This window comes from Heterocephalus glaber, unplaced genomic scaffold (assembly GCF_053883595.1).
Source record: "Heterocephalus glaber isolate CG9 unplaced genomic scaffold, H.glaber_assembly_v1.0 deba00001523, whole genome shotgun sequence".
In the NCBI taxonomy this organism is placed as follows: Eukaryota; Metazoa; Chordata; class Mammalia; order Rodentia; family Bathyergidae; genus Heterocephalus; species Heterocephalus glaber.
Window position 1 is genome coordinate 30,861,618 of NW_028258327.1, and position 19,309 is coordinate 30,880,926.

The 19,309-nt window shown below is 41.9% G+C and overlaps 1 protein-coding gene and 1 non-coding gene across 6 annotated transcripts in view; one reads left to right on the forward strand and one right to left on the reverse strand.

Annotated features, from left to right (window-relative positions):
• Positions 1–10,571: 10,571 nt before the first annotated feature.
• Trnaa-agc (transfer RNA alanine (anticodon AGC)) lies at positions 10,572–10,648 on the reverse strand. The gene has a single exon. It is a non-coding gene; the product is annotated as a tRNA-Ala (tRNA).
• Positions 10,649–18,291: 7,643 nt separating this feature from the next.
• The window catches only part of Wtap (WT1 associated protein), a 30,568-nt gene continuing 29,550 nt past the window's right edge, over positions 18,292–19,309 (forward strand). For 2 of the 5 annotated variants that reach the window (XM_004869023.4, XM_087188149.1), the window contains exon 1: positions 18,470–18,633. The gene's annotated coding sequence lies outside the window, so the exon portion shown is untranslated. Of the gene's footprint in view, positions 18,437–18,469; positions 18,634–18,768; positions 18,903–19,309 lie in introns of those variants that run through there. The other 3 variants (XM_004869022.3, XM_004869024.4, XM_021247779.2) reach the window with 2 other exon arrangements.

Genomic DNA, 19,309 nt, shown 5'->3' on the forward strand with positions numbered 1-19,309 from the left:
AGGGATTGTGACCCCGTTGGGTTCACTCGTAGCTCCATTACAGCTCATCACTGGTCTGTGTACCCATAACCATTTCTCGCAGTTCTTAGGGGGCCAGGGATTTAGCTCAGTGGCACTGCACCTGCCTCGAAAGCCCAAGGTCCTGAGTTTGATCCCCAGTACCGAGAAAAAAAAATGGAAACTCATTTCTCATGTTTCTTCATGAGACACATATCCAGAAATTTCCTGAGGGTATATTAGCATGATTTGAGGACTTTACAGCCTCCTGATGTTAAAAGGTCACCTGCTGGAAATCTGTGAAGAGTCAATGATTTTGACAAAAACGGCCTTCAGGTCCCTGAAAAGTAGCCTAGGCAACTGTTGTCACCATATCCCACACATCAGAGGTGTTATCTACATCAAAGCTAGTGGGAGACTAATAAAATATTGCTCAGCTATGTGACCTCCAAAATTAGTTATTTTTAAAATCAACTAAAAGCAAGTAACTACAGGGAGTGTGGAGGCTCAGAGTCAAAGAAGTAAAAAGTACAAAGGGTCAGTTAGTGTAAAGGAGACTAGGCCAGCTGTGCTTTTTGGCTAGTAATTATCAAAGTTAGGATTCTATCCCCCCATGGAGTCCTGGAGGCAGAAGTCTTATTCTTCTGATAGTTATGTTCCTAAGAGTGGCTCTCAAGTCCTTGAGAGATGCTTCTGAGCTGCAAAAGACACATATTTACAAGTATAAGGACTTTTTTTAGTAAAAGCCAAGTATAAGGCTATGGCCTAACAAGCAAGGCTCAGATTGTTGTTGTTGTTTTGGATTTTTTACTTTTGGATGATTTTTTTTTTTGCTTTATTTTTGAGACAAGGTCTCTTTATGTAGCCCAGGCTGGCCTTGAACTCGCTATCCTCCTGCCTCAGCCTCACAAGTGCTAAAGTTATAAGCATGCATCATCGTATCTTCCAAGAGCTCTATTTTAAGAAATTGGATGAAATTGTGCAAAACCAGAACTATAAGTGTTTTCATGCTAAGGATATGTAAAATAAAAGTTACAGCTATTATTGCTTTGGACTACATTCCTGTTCTGGGCCCCAACAAAGCAGGCTAAAAATCAACATGGAGTCACTCATGCTAATTAATATTCTACTTATCAAACTAAGAGTAAGCTTACCTGAACTTCCAAAAAATCAGGATTAAAGAGGTAACAGCCAAACTCCCCCCAAAGACCAATCTGAATAGACATGATAATAAAGTTCCCTCTGCCTTAATCCTTACACAAAAAAAGTTAACCTGCCTCCAGCCTGGATTATCTCAAAAAAATTAACCTGAAGTAAACTGATGTTAACCAAGCAATTATATTCCCATTATTCCTATTGCTTTTTCTGTCTCCGTATTTCAAAGAAAGTGACTTTGAAATAACCAACTGACTTTTTGTTTCTGCTTTCTTCAACTTTTCTGGGTTTATAAAGCCAACCTCTTTTGTTTAGCCAATGGAACACTTATTCTATTTTATGGAATTAAATGCTCTCTGATTATAGAATAAAAAAAAAATTAAGACTTTTTTTGGGGGGTGGTACAGGAATTGAACCCAGGGTCTTTGCACTGATATATATGATTTTTTTTTTTTAGATAGGGTCTCGATATGTAGCCCAGACTGGCCTCCAAGTCACAGTGATCCTCCTGCCTCAGCCTCTCAAGTGCTGAGATTACAGGCATGAGCTACCATGCCCAGCTCATATTTTTTATTCTGAGACAGGGTCTTGCAATCACTAAGTTGCCCAGTCTGGGCTCAAACTTACAATTTTCCTGCCTCAGCTTTCCAGAGTGCTAAGATTACAGGGGTATACCACCATGCCCAGCTCAATCAAGATCTTAAGGTGTTGTAATTTTGTTCTTTGACAGACATTAGTTTACAGAACTGTTGCCATGCAAAAGGCTCAGCCTGCTTGCCACATAATGGAAGCCAATTAGTCAAGAAGCAAGGTAGTGGTGATGAAAGAACTTTATTACAATGAGCCATCTTATCAGAAGACGGCAGCCTAAAGGACTGGCTTAGCTAATAATTGTAAGTGAAGGGCTGGGAATTTAGCTCAGTGATTCCGGCACCTGCTTTGAAAGCGAAAGGTCCCAAGTTCGATCCCTGGTGCCAAAAAATAATAATAATAATAAATGCAAGTGAAGAGCTTATACAGGAAATTTGAGGAAGTTTATTTTTAGCCACAGATGATTACTACAGCGTAATCAATTCTGCAATGGTTCATTTTTTTGACCCACATTCTGATGTTTTCTGAAGATCATCAGACATTCTGGGTTCTGTAAATCTAACAGTTACTCACCAGAAGGTCTTATGACCAATGTTTCTCTTGTTCCTTTTTTTTTTTTGATAGAATATCACTACATTGCCTAAACTGGTCTCAAGGCTCAAGTAACCCCTCTTGCCTCAGCCTTAGCGCTAGAAATCTAAGCAAGCATCACTGTGGCCAGCCTGGTTCACTTTCATTTGAATGGGCTTCACACACAGCATAGAGGAGTTTTTGTATAGGTGACTTGTCTGATAGCATCTTTTTTTTTTGTACTGGGGATTGAACTCAGGACCTTGCGCTTGCAAGGCAGGCAGCGGAAACACTGAGCTAAATCCCCGGCCCTTGTCTGATATTATCTTAAGCTTAGTTACAGCCCCAGAAAGCCTGTCACCAGGAAGGACAGCAGCATCTGACAGGATGACAAGAAGGCTTGAGACTGTCAAATGACTGAAGTCTGGGGTCAAAGCCCAGAACCTGAAGGGCAGGACTGCTCAATCTCAGTACTCCCGACATTTCCGACCATATAATTTTGTTGCAGAGGCTGTCTTGTATATGAGAATGTATTATCCACATCCTTACCCTTTATCTATCAGATGCCAATAGCATTCACCTACCTCTAGCTGTGACAACCAGCAACATCTCCAAAAATTACCAAGTGTCCCCTGAGGACCAAATCACTATCTGTCAGGAGCTACTGGAGCTACTGTCACAGAGGTAAAACTATTACAAAACATGAAGTACCATGAGTCAGCAATGGATGCCAGACCACGGAAGGCCACAGAGGAGCAGGATCAGAGCCTATGAAGGGTTCAGAAGATCAGAGGAGTCCAGGTTACAGCGAAAGGCACTGGGTGATGATACAGTGGGTACAGTTTGCTCATCACATTTGATGACACCCCAGTTCCTGTGTCCAAAGCTCAGTCTCGAAACAAAAAGGCCTGAGCTAGGCAGTTGCCAGTATGATGGAGAGAGAGAGAGAGAGAGAGAGAGAGGGAGGGAGGGAGGGAGGGAGGGAGGGAGAGAGAGAGAGAGAGAGAGAGAGGAAAAGAAAGGGGCCTAAAGGTGGTCTGAGAAGCTTACAATTAATAGGGAAATAAATCACCTCTAAAGGAAAATGAACAAGTTCTTAAGATCTGTTATGAAGAAAGGATGGTTGGTTAAAATGAATAAATTAGAGCAAAGTCAGGCTGAATGATGACAACCATCTTGGAAGGAATTAGTGTACCTGAAAAAAAAGTAGGCACATCGTCACTGTGTTACTCAGCTTCCTGTCATTGTGACAAAATATCTGAGATAAACAACTTTTAGAGAAAAAAGTTATTTTGGCTCGTAGTTTCAGAAGTTTAGTCAGTGGTTAGATGAACTGTTGTTTTGGGGACTTTGGTAGGATAGTACATGGTAGGGAGAGTGCATGGCAGGGGAAACTTCACCCCATCACAGCCAGAAAGCAAAGGGAGAAACAGGAAGGGGCTGGAGTCCTTAGCACACCCCCAGTGACCTAGGCCCTTTGACTAGGCCCTACCTCCTAATGGTTGTACTATCTCCCAATAGCTGGAGATCTCCAAAGGTTGGGGACCAAGTCTTTAGGGCCATCTAAGATCCACACTAAGTGAGCATGGTTGTGCACAACTGTAATCCCAGCTACACAAGAGACTGAGACAGGAGGATCACAAGTTTGAGGCTAGCCTGGGCAACTTAGCAAGACTTTATCTCAAAATAGAATTAAAAAGGGGCTGGGACAAATACAAGACCCTTTGTTCAATCCCCAAAACCACAGGAAAAAAAAAATAAAGAAAATCCAACTTATAGCACTGTAAAAATAAGTTATGGGGGGCTGGGGATTTGGCTCAGTGACAGCCTTGCCTGCCTTGCAAGCATAAGGTCCTGAGTCCAATCCCCAGTACCAAAAAAAATAAAAGCTGAAAAGTTATTAGGGTTTCTGTAACTGATAATTATAATAAATATTAACATATAATTAATGTTTACAGAATAGCAAGAAACGGTATGACACAATTCTATTAGTTACCTTCTAAAGAACTTAGAAGTACAATATGTACATAAATGCACTTCAGCTGAAGGTGTAAAAGCCAGTTGTGATGATCAATATTTGGTTAAATCCAATCACCATCACACAATGAACTTCTGAAATTCAAGAAAAAAACCAAGGTTTTATTTTTTTAAAGATATTATCTTAAAAAAATATTATGTTATGAAAACATTTAGTAGTAATAGTTTAATTTTAAATGTCAGCTAGCTAATTTTAAGTACTTGACATTGCAGTCATTTCTCAGCATTCAGCTTCGAGATTATTGTTGAGCTCATTGCTGCACTATCAGGCAGATGGAGTATGTGTGTGTCCATATTCCACAGTACTGCATAGTGATTGTGAAAGTTAATTTTAACACTGTGCTTTATGTACAAAGATAATTATTAAGAACTTCTAAAAGGCAAAATGCATATGAAGATAGGTTGAGAATTAACAAAAGTATTAAAAGGGAGTATATTAACTAGATAACTTTAGGAAGACCATTATGTTCTTCTGAATCAATAAATGTTTATGAAAATTTAAATAATTCTAACTTTAAAAGATCATTATGGCCAGACATGGTGGTGCATACCTGTAATCCCACCACTCGGGAGGCTGAGGCAGGAGGATCATAAGTTCAAAGCCAGCCTGGACTAATAGTAAGACCCTATCTCAAAAAAAAAAAAGATCACAATGTTCTTTTATGTCAATAAATGTTTTTAAAAATTTAAATAATGATATTAAACAGGATAAACAATATATTTTGCTCTTTCAAAGTTCTTGCATAATAAATACACATTTGTACTTTAACTGATAGAATCTCAATGAATATAGAACCTAGGATGAGTTTCATTCCACACTACATCTAGTGACTCTAGATACTGAAAATAATCTGAGAGGCATGCCTTGTTTGTATGACTAATGTTGTTACCCAGTTAAATGTGAGAGTAGTCTATGATGTTACACAACAATCCATTTAGCACAAGATCAGAAAACAGTCCAAATGTCATTAAAGTAAGCATCTGACTAGCTTTTCCCAAAGCCAAAGCTGAAGCCTCAACTGCATTTTGGAAAAATACGTAGGTCAAAGCCATGCCATGGTTTATCCTTAAAATACTTATTAAATATGTATTTCTTCTGTATTTTCTAGAAAGATTCCTAGGTATAACAAGCATACTTATCTGCTGCCATTTATCCTGTCCATCTGGCTAGTTCCCTACTTGCAGTGACTGAGGCTCCCAAACACTCCCTAGTCCTTGCTGCTCCCTTCTAGGGGCACATGCCCAATCTGTGTCCTGGGCTTCCCCCTAAATTCCAACTTGGAATATAACTAGGTGAGCAGTACAGCTTTATCTCCTGTACCTTCCCCGATCAGACCATGGGCTTCTTAAAATACTCATTTTCCTGGAACACACCTATGTTTTTCCATTACTTCTGGACATGGCCTTTGGCAACCCAGATTCTCTCTCTCTTTTTTTTTTTTTTTGGTACTGGGGATCGAACTCCGGTCTTTGCGCTTGTGCAGCTGGAGGCAAAACCACTGAGCTAAATCCCCAGCCCCAGATTCTCTTATTAAGACAACTCTGTGGACCTCATTATTTCCACTCAAGCCCCTTTAGCTTTCCTCCTATCAAACCTGTCTGCATCACCATTAGGCAAGTCCTCTCTCAAAGGCAGCAGCACTACTCAAACCTATTGAATCCTTTGGCCTAGCATGGATGATCAAAATATACAGTGAATATTTGAATTTTAAAAAATCATTTACATTTAAAAAAAATCATTACAGACATACTGCTGTTAATCTCCCTCAAAATACATTGCCTCACTTCAAACATACTCCACTGTTCTCAGTTCTTACCACTTTATTTTCTCTTGTTTTTGCTTTGAGACAGGGTCTTGCCATGTAGTTCAGGCTGGCCTTGAACTCACTCTGTAGCCCAGGCTGGCCTTGAATTTGCTGTGATTCTCCTTCCTCAGCCTCCAGAGTGCTGTTCTTACCACTTTCTGAAGCAGTTCTGGAGTCCTCTTTCATGGAAAAAAAAAAAAAAGAAAACAGTAAATGCTGGAGGCTTAGGCAGGAGGGTCACTTCAAGTTCAAGGGCAGACTGGGCTACATAATGAGACCCTGTCACACAAAAAATAAATAAATAAATAAAGTGGCAAGAATAATGGGGTGTTTGAAGTGAGAGAGGGTATTTTGAGGGGGACTAATGGCAATCTGTCTTTCACTATAATAATTTTTTTAATTTAATATTCACCGTATTTTTTGCTCACACTACATATAATCATGTATTTTCTCACTTATTTCTTAGAAAACAAGAATAAAATTCCCTTTCCCCATGTCTAAGGTTTCTCCCACAGAGAAGAAGGCCTGTTTTTCAGTTCAAGGGTCTACTGGTATAAAATAAGGATGTTCCAAGTAGGGGACACTAACTCTTTTCATAAAACAGTCTGGTGAGTTTAAACATACCTTGTTATATTCTCTATGTTAGCTGAATCAGGATGTTGGTGAAGATTTCTGGTTTTCTGCCTGTGTCGCAGTGGGAAACTTGTACATGTTTAAGAATAGGCTCTAGAATCAGCTTAATTTCATCTAAATTGGGGTTCTACTTTGTCTTAGCCATGCTGTAATTTTTTTTTTTGGTACCGGGGATCAAATTCGGGTCCTTGCGCTTGCGAGGCAGGTGGTAGAACCACTGAGCTAAATCCCTAGCCCAGCCATGCTGTAATTTAACTCTGCTGAGCCTCAGCAGTTCCATCTGGATATGGAACGAACAGACGACCTTACTTCCCTAGATGTCTGGTTATGAGAACTAACAAAATATAGTTTTCCATTTTTCTGCCCCAATATTCCCCTCCTCCATTTCTTTTCCTCTCCAGAAATCAAGGAACTGGGGATGACCTATCTCACACTAACTTTCTCCTCCTGTGTTTGATGAGATTGGCCATGACTGGAAACAGACCAGCACACGCCATCTGGGCTTCATTAGTCCCTTCTCTCACCTTCCTCCTAGGCCTCCAAGAAGCCACATTTCTTTGGCTGTGACCAGCCCACTCCCAAACACACCACTTAGATGTTTTGCTGAGTTTCATCACCAGGTGGTGCTCACTTCCTGTGTTGCCTTTTGCTGAAAAGTACAAAGTTACTGCAATTCCACCCTAGTTGTGAAATACTCCTACCCTGAGGTCTTGCCTCATTTAACCACATCCCAGCTCCTGGGTGTTTTCACCGGAAGCCTTTCCCGGAGCTGTTGGGTGGAGGCCACTGATTTTTCTCCTGTGTCTGACAGAGTTTACAAGTTACCGTCTAAAGGTGTCTGTCTTGGTAGGCTGCCCTTTTCCTGATCCTTTGGTGGAGGAGAGTAGGCTTTTTTTAGGGGTTTTTTGTTTGTTTTTGTTTTGATCTGTGCTTGATGTTTCCAATCGACCAACTTCTGGATATTGAGGCAAAAAGGAAACCCAGGCCCAGAGGTGGTGGTACACATGTGGAATCCCAGCACTATGGGAGGCTGAGGCAGGAGGATCACAAGTTCGAGCCTGGTCTAGCTAATTTAGTGACTCAGAGAGACCCTTTTCTTGCATTAAAATATAAAATGGTCTAGGAGTATAGCTCAGTGCATAGGCCCTAGGTTTAATCCCCAGTATGGGGGTGGGGGAGGAAACCCAAGGAGCCCACTGAAGTGCCAGTTCTTGGTCCTGAGGTATTTAGCCGCTTTTCCTCTTCTCTACATTTCAGTTTTCTTATGCCCAAGATTTTTAGTTGTACTTAGTAAGAGCAACATGGAAAAGTATGGCTACTCCATTTTCCCTAGATTGGAAATCTCCCAGACTTGTATTTAGTAGAAAGAGCTTGCTGTGCAGTGCCACCTGCATAGCTGATGAGTCCGTGGAGGGTGACTGGTGGGGGATGAAGAAAAGACAGACGAAGAGATAAAGCTGAGGCCAGGTGGAGCCTTCCTCCTGATGGGAGAAAAGGACTGTCTGGTAACTACAGCACCGTTTATTTACAGTAGTAGCGATAAGGGAAGTGCAGGGGGTGGTGACAGGGCTGCTCTGTAACTGGAACTGGGAGAGTGGCTAATCTCTGCAGGGCTTTACACTTGATAGCTTTATCGGATGGGGAGAAAGGCACATCTTTTTTTTTGGCTGGGCCTTGCTCTACCACATCAGCTTGTCACCTGTTCTCTTGCCACGGAGGCCTACCTCATCCATGAGAGGAAGCAAACAAGCTGTGTGTTCCTTTCACTCTTGGGGCCCTGCCTCATCCGCTGGAGGAGGAGGTTAGGCCCAGCCATAGTGATCTGCAGCACAGTGCTCCCAGCATCTCCCCCTGTTCTGTTCTGTTAGCTGTAGCTTATGATGATGTTAGTTGGTTCTGGTTTTTGTTTTTGTTTTTAATGGCATGATATGTCTGTTTTTGAGTTTTAGCGGCAGGCAATGTGTCAGGTCTGGTGATCTCTGTAGGTCTGAGTTTGTCCTCTGTTGGAACACAAGCATATTTTGGCCCCTATGTTATTAATTGCATTGAGCCATTTTACCTTTTAGTTAGGATGTCTTTTTTTTTTGGTACCGGGGATCGAAGTGGGAACCTTCCACTTGCAAGGCAGGCGGTGGAACCACTGAGCTAAATCCCCGGCCCCTTAGTTAGGATGTCTTTTGACAACATTTGTGTCTAGAACATGTCTGTAGATTTATCTTAGTATCAATGGAGTTTTGATGGAGGATATTTACTTTTCATAAGTGAATTTAAAAATTTTTTAAATGAAGGCAACAAGAGAAGGTGACAAAATCTAATTGAGCTTGTAGAGGTAGCTGTACTTCCCCTTTCTTGTTTATGTAAGTGTGTTTTTAGGGAAAAGCAAGTATATCTGACAATGGCTTGTGTCCATGGGTTATAAGGACCTATAGTGTTTTTAACCGGATTAGTCATCTATAATAAGCTCTATTTCAAAGGTCTATCCCCAACTGTGGTTAGGGGAGAAGGGGCACAGGTTTCATCTAACTGCTTTGAGCTGAAAAGGGTTGATGTAGGGAAGACTGCAGTTAGGGGCCCCTTTTAGGGAGCTATTTTAACAGGCCTTAAATAAAAATCATGTGGTAATTTAGTAATTATAAATTCTTTATAAGGTCGATCTGGTGGATTTTGGTAAAAAAATTATCTAGTATAGTTGTTTTGGGTTTTTTTTTGGTACTGGGGATTGAACTCAGGTCCTTGCACTTGCGCAGCAGGCGGTGAAACCACTGAGCTAAATCCCTGGCCCCCAGTATATTTATTGTTGATATTGTCTGTATGATCACTTTGAGTTTGGCAGCCTATAAGAATAAACAAAATTTTTAAGGAAATTAAGAGAATGTATAGTTATGGTACAAGCACTAAAATAAAAGGTGGTTTGGGGGAAGAGTTATGTTTAGAAACTGTTTTTAGGGAACTAAAATAGTGAATGTAAGTTGTTGACCTATAGACCCTCCACTAATGGAGATTATCTATAAGTCTGATATTTTGTCATAATTTTAATTGTACCTGTAAAAGGACTAAAACTTTGATAATTTTAAAAACCAATTTGAGCTAAAAAATTTTAAAAACTGTTGGTTTTGTATAAACTTTATCTTGGTTTTATTTAATCACCTATAACAGTGGTTAGCTATTAGTGTATTTGGAAACTGTCAGAAGGGGTCAGCAATTGGAGCCTTTTTTAAAGTCTAGCTATATGCTTTTGATTTTATATACTTTTAGTTATAGTTTTTTATTGGGTGTTTAAGACCAAGTTTTAGTGAGACCTATATTAAATAAAATTAACCTCTTGTTAGTTATCAAGGTCAATTAGGTCTGTTTGGGCAATATCTTGGAACCATGTGTAGAGCCTTATAGCTTTAGTTAGTGTCAGTCATCACGATGTGTCACAACCTTGTTTGATTATGTTTTTTTTTGTGTGTGTGAAAGCATGGGAGATAAGAAAGCATGGTTTTGATGAAAAATAAGGATGAGTGGCAGAAGATCAATTAGGAAGCTGCTGCATTTGTCCATGAGAAGAGATGAAGATTTGGATGTGATTGAAAGCACTGGGACACAGATAAGTACAATGGAGGGGAAAAAACATAAAATTAATAAAAACAGAGAAAGGCAAGGAAAATAAATCTTACATATTTCTGTAAGGGTGAAAAAGGAACTATCTGCTTACCGCATATGATAAAGGATCATGGCAAATAGCCCTATAACAAAAGATAGGTTAACAAGAGAAAAGCATCACTCACTTACTTGATTTGCTTTTGAACTGGGGATCAAACCCAGGGCCTCATGCATGCTAAGCATGCACTCTACCACTGAGCTATACCTCTAGCCCCATTATGTATTTATTAATATGCATAAGTATGGGAGTCATATAAAATGCAAAACTCTCGAGTTCTATCCCTGGTACCCCCCAAAAAATACAAAATTCAAAGGCAGGGCCCTATGGTTGAAGGTTAACTTCTCTTCTTCATAAGGGAGAGGGAAGTGGAGCCCGTTGGCAATTTTAGAAGGGTGGCACATAATTTCTAGAAGAAATAAATGCATCCTGAAAACACACAGTACCCTGAGACAAAATTCCTCTGGGCTCTGGGTGCTGGGTTTTCTCTTTAGTCTCCTCCCCTATAATACACCTTTAGTTTTTCTTGGTTAATAAAATTTCAGTAAGAAGATTGAAGACAATTGTATTCCTCTTTGGTCGATCTGGTCTCTAGATACATAAAGGAACCTCAGGGCAACCTTGCCCTGTGTTTTGGAAGAGAAAGAGGATCAGAGACAGAAGGTAAGGGAAGGTCAGTGAGACCTTTGTTCTAAGATTCTTTCTAGCTCAGCATGTTGGGGTACTGTTTTCTTAGGCCAGCTTTCTTAACAAGTGTCTATACCAGCTAATCAGCAGGGTCAACAGTAGAACATTTGCCCAAAGTCCAGTACTCTTCTCTGTCAGAAGTATATAGATTTACAAATTGTCAAGGATACAGTTTGCAATTTGCCAATAGGTACAAATTTTTTTGGATGTACTTACTGTCTCCTGAGCTTGGAAGTCTTTAATTAGTAAGGGACAGGGAACTATCCTTTTTAAAAATTAGAAGAGATGTCAGGCTGGTGGTACACACTTGGAATCCCAGCACTCAGGTGGGAGGATTGTGAGTTTGAGGCCCCCCTGACCTGGCCTGGACTACATAGGGAGAACTTGTCTCATAAAACAAAAAGCGATAAAGAGAGATTGATTGATTTCACTGCATGTTCAATCAAAGATTTCCACCTTTTGTATCCATATGGTTAAACATAATTACCAAGGATTGAAGGCAAATAGGATAAAATTTTTTGTTTTGTTTTGGAGACAGGGTCTCACTATGTAGTTCAGGCTGGCCTTGAACTTACTGTGTACCCAGGCTAGCCTGAACTCATGGCAATCCTCCTGCCTCTGCCTCCTGAGTGCTGGAATTACAAAACAGGATAATACTTTGAAAAATTCTGAAAATAAGATTCTCCAAGATTCTTAGAGTTTTAATGTATCTAAGTCTTATACAAGTTTGAGGGTTCTTTGAGGGGAATAGTGGTTTTTAAATGCTTGGTTTATCACGCTACTAAACAGAGATGGATCTGAACATCATAATATAGTCTAAACTTTAAGAGATGGGTCCTAGCTTTGTTGGCACTTTTTTTCCCCCTATTTTCTTTAATTCATGAATCATTAGAATGTGTTTGGCTGTGAGTAACAGAAATCATAATGGACTGGCCGGGGATTTGGCTTGGTGGTTCCGCCGCCTGCCTCAAGAGCTCAAGGTCCCGAGTTTGATCCCCAGTACCAAAAAAAAAAAATCATGATGGACTATGGTTTTAAATATAAGAACATTTCTGTCTTACTTAATAAAAGCTCCAAAACTCACAATCCCTATGTAAGTTTGGAAGTTTAACAACCTCATTCAGGATCCAGGGACTTTCCAACCATGACTCAGCATTTCTAGCAGCATGCTTTAGTTTCCCAACCTACTGCCTCAGGGTTACACAATGGCTTCTGTATAAGCAAGCATCCCAGCTTCTCCTAGCCTAAGAGACAGGAAGGAAGAGTGAGGAAAAATACTTTCTTCTTTGTGCCTCTCTCTTACTTTATCAGGGAGGAAAATCTCTCTTGGAAGCCCTGGTCTATTTTTTTTTCTGGTTCTAGCCAGAATTGCTCCTCCCTGCCTGCGAGAAGCGAGCATCACTATTTTGTTAAAAAGACCACTATTAGGGGGACGGGGATTTAGCTCAGTGGTTCCACTGCCTGCCTCACAAGTGCTAGGACCCAAGTTCGATCCCTGGTACCAAAAAATAAATAAATAAAAAGACCACTATTTGGTTAAAAAGGTATCTACCCTTACCTTAGATCAGGGGTTCTCATCAGAGCCACAAGTGTATGGAAACATGGAAGGATGCTGTCAGTTGTCACAGGAAGGTGATACCAGCATTTAGTGGGTTGGTCTAGCAATGCTAAGTGTCCTGAAATGCACAGACCACTTTCACATAAAAACTTGTTTTTGTACTGCCCAAAATATAGTTATCATTTTTTTTATAGTTATCATTCTTGTTAAGAAACATTGACTTATTCCAGCCATAACTGATGCCCTAGGTCGAAGATACTATGACTCAAATTTGATCAAGGCACGATCAGCAAGAAGAGAAATGTGGATCCCACCACTGTGTGCCATGGTCTCCTAGGAAATTTGGAAGGAGAGCAGCAATGCTTAATCATCCTGGCATAGTGAATTCTTTTCAGAAAGCTGCTATTTGCATTGATTTGGTGACTAGGAAATAGATTATAGAGACCAGGATAGGGGTACTTCCAAAGGGTACCTTTAGGGCCAGGGATTTAGCTCAGTGGTTCCACCGCCTGTCCTGCAAGTGCAAGGACCCGAGTTTGATCTCCGGTAACAAAAAACAAAACAAAGGGTACTTTTATATTTAATAATGAAGAGAGTCTCAATGACTGAATGCTATGATTTAGAACTGGAATCTCCCCCAAAGGCCTATGTTTTGAAGGCTTGGTACCCAGTTGATGGCACTGTGGGGAGCTAATGAGACCTTTTGGAAATGGAGATTAGTGGAAGGAAGTTAGGGTAGTGGGATACACCACTGAAGGTGATACTGGAACCCTGACTCCTTTCTCTTTCTTTCACTTCTTGGACATCATAAGGTGAGATCCTTGGCTCTACCATGTGCTCCTCTCCATGTTCTGAATCGTCACAGGTCCAAAAGCAAATGCAGTCAAGGCACCATGGACTGAAACCTCTGAAACCATGAGCCAAAATAAACTTTTACTCCTTTAAGCTCATTTATTTCTGGTACCTGTCACCACAACAGAAGCTAACACATAAATAATGTCTCTAATTTTAAACTGACACATTGTATTTGTACATATTTATGAAATATGATGATATGATACATATATAAAATGTGTAATGATTGTATCAGGATAATTAGCATTTCTATCTCTTTAGATAGTTATAATTTCTTTGTGTTGAGAAACTTTCAACTCCTCTCTTCTAGTTACTTATAAAATATATAATAAATTGTTCTAACCTATAGTTACCCAACTGTGATGTAAAACAATAGAACATACAAGGTAATCTGGCTCCGGCCTCGCAAGTACAAGGTCTAACTTTGATCGCCTGTACCAAAAAAAAAAAAAAAAAAAAATACAAGGTAGGATCAAAATATACAGTAAATATTTAAATTTTAAAAATTTATTATCATAAAAGACACATTGCCATTCATTTTCCTCAAAATACTGCCCCCCTCAAGCTTCAAACACACTTAACCCTTCATTCTTGCCACTTTCTGAAGCAATTCTGGAACTCCTCTCATGAGTGGCTTTAGTTTCACTATCATGGCTGCTTTGATGTCCTGAATCATTTCAAAATATATACCTTTCATGGTCATTTGGACTTTGGGGAAAAACTAGAAATTGCACAGTGCCAGATATGGTTAATAAAGTGGTTGTAATACTTTTACAAGTCTGCATTTTCATTGATGGCAACTAGCAGTAACATTCACTGTATTTTTATCATACTTTCTAAAGATATTCACAAAAGAGAACTTCTAGAACTGCTTCAGAAACTGGAAAGAATGATAGGTAAGTGTATTGTAAGGAGTACTTTGAGGTGAATTGATGGCAATGTTTTTTTACTGTGTAAATTTAAATATTCATATTTTGATTACTCCCTGTATTCTTCCTAATTGTATCTTGGTACCTGTGATTCAGCTTCCTCTTTTTCCCTCTCTCACTTCCCTTCCTCTAGTGACCACTATTCATTCTCTCCATCCCTCCACTTCCCCCCAAACTGTGTGTGTGTGTGTACACTGGACTGGGAATCGAACCCAGGACTTTTGCACCGAACTACATTCCCAGCCTGTCTATGGTTTGTTTTTGTTTTTGAGACAGGGTCTCAGTTGTTCAGGCTGGCCTTGAGCTTATGATTCTCCTGCCTCAGCCTCCCATGCAGCTGGGGTTTCAGGTGTATGCCACCATGCCTGGCTCACCGGTCTACTCTCTATTACATCAACTTTTTTAGCTTCCACATTGAGTGACAACATATAGTATTTGTCAGGCAAGGGATGTAGCTCAGTGGTGCTGAGCCTGCCTGGCAAGTGCAAGGTCCTGAATTCAATCCTGGTACCAGGGAAAAAAAGAAAAAAAAATACAGTATTTGTCTTTTTGTGCTAGGCTAAAATGTCTCTTAAGGCAACTGATAATGGTGGATAGGACATCTTTTACAGGAAGAGTAGAAAGGACATTCCAGATGAAAAAATGGACCTAACAAGGTACCTACCACCTTGTATGATATGGTCATGGTCACAGCAGCTCTGAGTTCATGAAAACACCCTAAATCCTTACCAGCTTTTTTTTTTTTTTTCTTTTTGGTACCGGGGATCGAACTTGGGTCCTTGCGCTTGTGCAGCAGGCAGCGAAACCACTGAGCTAATTCCCCAGCCCTTTACCAGCTTTTTCTACCACCAGTTCTGTACTATCTCCCATCTCCTTGAGTCCCAACACCAAAGGTAAGCCTTTTCTATTTTTTTCTCTGTCCTGCTAGAATAGATATTATCCCATCAAATTCATATGTGGAAACCCTAATGTGATGGTATTAGAAGCAGAGCCTTTGGGAAATAATGAGGTCATGAGAGTGTAGCACTTATGAAAGAGATTTCTGCCCTTATACACAGGATCCCAGAGTTCTCTCATGCTCTTCCTGCCAAGTGAAGCTATGAGAAGTCAGCCTTATATAATGGGAAAAGGGCCCTCATCAGGACCAGACACTGCTGGAAACCTGATCTCAGACTTCCATTGTCCAGACCAGGGAGAAATAAATTTCTGTTGTTTACAAACCACCCAGTCTATGGTACTTTGTTATAACAGCCTGGATGGACTAGGTGCCTCCTTACTTAATATTTTATTAGGTGATCCCTAAATTAAAGTAATAGTAATTGAAGCTATAGGCTAAAAATAAATGTTACAGGCTAAGTACTAGGCCAATGGGAAAAAAGTGGCCAATTTATTTAAGATAAATCTAACTCAATTGTACATGTTATTTAATACAGTAATATGCAAATAACTTTCATTATACTTGATATCTTATTTGAAATGGCACTTTGAAAATGGTTGGATATTGATACTGAGACTATGATATGACTAACTCAGTTGTTCAGTAAATACTGCTTAGAGTCTCACAAAATTTTTGGAATAATTTTTCTAGTGGTTAGATTTGCACTACTAACCTTTCTCTATTTTCTGTAAGCTGGAGATTGTCCTACTAGGATATTAATGGTTCTAAATTTAAATGTTTTGGCTGATGACCACCAGAGGGCGACCACCACATAGCTCCACTATAAAGATGTGCTCTCTTTACAATTAGGTTGTCTATGCAGTGCTGCAGAAATTCTCCATTTCTCAGCACTATGTACACTGTATGTAGTAAAGGTGTCCCCCTATCTGTACACTAGAGACTGAACTCAGGGAGTACTGAACTACATCCTCAGTCTTTTTTTTTTTTTTTGGTACCAGGGATTGAACTCAGGACCTTGTGCTTGCACAAGGTGCAGTGCCACTGTGCAAAATCCCAGGCCCTACATCCTCAGTCTTTTTAAAATATAAGCTTATTTTTTTGAGGCAAATCCTGGCTACATTGCCCAGGCTGGCCTCAAACTCACAACTCTACTCCCTTATCCTCCCCAGTAGCCAGTAGATGGGGTTACAGGCCCACGCCACCACACCTGGCTTCAGGTAAGTTTTAAAGTCCACTGGTAATCTTTGTCTAAGTATTTCATTGGGTTTTGCAGAATGGTTATTTCCTAATTCTACTGTTAGCTGGCAGTTTTGTAGACATCTTCCCTTATCAACTAAGGATGAACCTCAATTTTTTGGTCAAAAAGTTAAGATAAATTCAATCAATAGTAGTCATTTTTCTTTTGATAATAAAATTACTCCAAATTTGGCCAGTGGGAGGTCCTTCAAGCTGGCTCCTGACTCATTTTAGTGATTAAATATACCAATGGGCAATGGCCAGATTATACATTTCATAAAAGTAGAATTCTAATCCATAACCTATAACAATCAGCCCAGGAAACTAAGCCCTTCTTAACAATAACCAGCCCAGGAAGTCAACATGCCACAAAGTCAGACTTACAAGGAGTCAGACTGCTATCTTTAGTAATAATCTAGGCAGTTAAACAATAATGTCTAAAACAATCAGCTCAAAGTAGTCAGGACTTGATTAAACACTGATAATGTCCTTAATTTTGTTCCCAATTCCAATTTAGGGCCTGTTTCACATTAAAAAATAAAATAAGGGCTGGGGATGTAGCTCAGTACAAAGGCCCTAGGTTCAATCCCAAGTGCCTCAATGAAAAAAAAAAAATTGTTTCTTAAAGTTGCAATGTGCAAGGTTAAATGCCTATGTAATTTTGGTACTCCATGGGGCTGGAACCTTCTTTCCATTCTCACCAGAAAACGTGACTGCAATGCGTATTTTCATTATAAATGAAGTTGAGCATCTTTTATGGTTGCTTTTGTTTTGTTTTGTTTGTTTTTTGAGACAGGGTCTCCCTATGTAATTCAGGCTGGTCTTGAACTCACTATGTAGACCACACTGGCCTCAAACTCCTGGCCATCCTCCTGCCTCCCAAGTGCTGGGACTACAGGCTTGAGCCACTACACAAGGTTTTTTCTTTTTCAGTTGAGCATCTTTTATGTTTAAGGACATTACACCTCCTCCTTCTTCTGAGAATCATCTGTTCATGTTTTTCCGTTTTTCCCCTTCAGATTTTTGTCTTTTTAATTTTCCACAGCTCTTATGATGGAAATTGAAAGTAATTTCTCCAGACTGGAGAGTAAGGGGATTATACCATGACTCCTTTGACCTCTGGAGTATACTTTAATTATATCCTTATAAATTATTTCATGGCAGGACATCTTTGGGGACTCACAATTCAGGTAAAGCCGGCTAAGTAGTTTCCTGGCTCCTGCTGTTAAGAGTGAAGGGACTGTTTGTGGTTTATAGGTTAACACCGTAGATGCTCAGTGGTCCAAATGGCACCAAGTCTTGCTTAAGGGAGTATATTCGACTAGGGAGTTTATCTCATCGGGTTCATTAAAGCCTCCAGGGCTCTCCTTCCCCCTCGTTTTTTCGAGAGATGTCCCCAGGGCCGCCAACACAGGCACAACCTCCCTCCACAGGAGAACAATAGCTCCTCGGCTTTGCCTGAAGAGACATCGAGGCAGGATGAACCAGCGGCCCAGACGCCACTCGCCGCGGCGAAAGAGAGGTCGCCAGGAGTTTCAAAACACCCAAGGCGAGAGTAGGTCTCACACATGTATAATTTCCTCCCACTGCTCGGGTTTTGAGGCTGCACCTGGCCGCCAGAACGCGGAAGCATCACAGACTTGTGCTGCACCACGATGTGACCAATCACGCGCCTCCTTCGCCCAGATCCCTCCGCCTCAGGCCGCACCGCAGCTGCAGGTGGCCCAGCCGAACGCTTCCACCCGGGGACCACCGTCCGTGATGCCTCGCGGCTGACCTCCGACCTCTCCAGCCCATCCCTCTCTTCAGCCGCTTCCCTCCCCGCCCCCAGCGAGTGCGGTGAGCCCCGGCGGCCGCGGGGCACGCGCCAGACTTGGGGACTGGGTCGGGGCGCGCCGGAGGGCTGCAGCTGTTCCCTTACTCCTCGAAGCTCCGTTTGGGCTAAAGCGGCCACCGGCCGTCCTCGCCTTACGCCCCCAGCGGGACCCAGCCACGGGCAAGGGTGACTGCGGCCGCGCCGTGGAGGCGACTGCTCGGTGAGCGGGCTGGACTATCATGGCGAGCGGCTGGCGGTTGTGGTCGGGCGGGCTGTGGGGCGGGGCGGAGGGAGCCGGGCGTCGGGGTGGGGCGGGGCAGGGCCGGTCGGCAAGGCCGGTTTCCTCCCTCAGCGCCATTTTGTGGCAGCGAGACCTGCAAATAAAGGGGAGCGACGGGGTTCGACGGAAGGAGCGTGGCGGGGCCAGCGGTTGGGGTGCAGCCTCAGCCTGGGTGACTGGCGGCGCCCGCGCGGCTGGGGTCTGCAGAGGTAGGTGCTGGCGGGCGGCAGGAGCAAGCGGGGGCTCAGAGGACCGAGTCGCGGCCGCCCCCGGCTGGGAAGGGGCGTACAGGGCCGGAAGAGGACTCAGGCCCCAGGCGGAGCTGGCCGCCGCGCTATCCGCGGCCCTTAGTTGCCCGCAGAGACGTTTCCGCGCCCGAGGCCATTTTCCTCCGCTTTTAGCGCCCTCAGAGTCTGGGAGGCCGCCTTTCCGGGCCGGTGGCCGCGCTCCTCTTCTCCCCGCCTTTGTCGCTCCCTCCCACTGTCCTGGGCCGGCTCCCGGGGACCTGGCGGCAGCGACGAGTTCTACCCGGGGAAGAGGAAGGACTGGTGTGCCACATTTCACGTCACGCAGTGGGGTGGCACTGCAGCTACGTTCTGCTCTAGACTTCCATTTT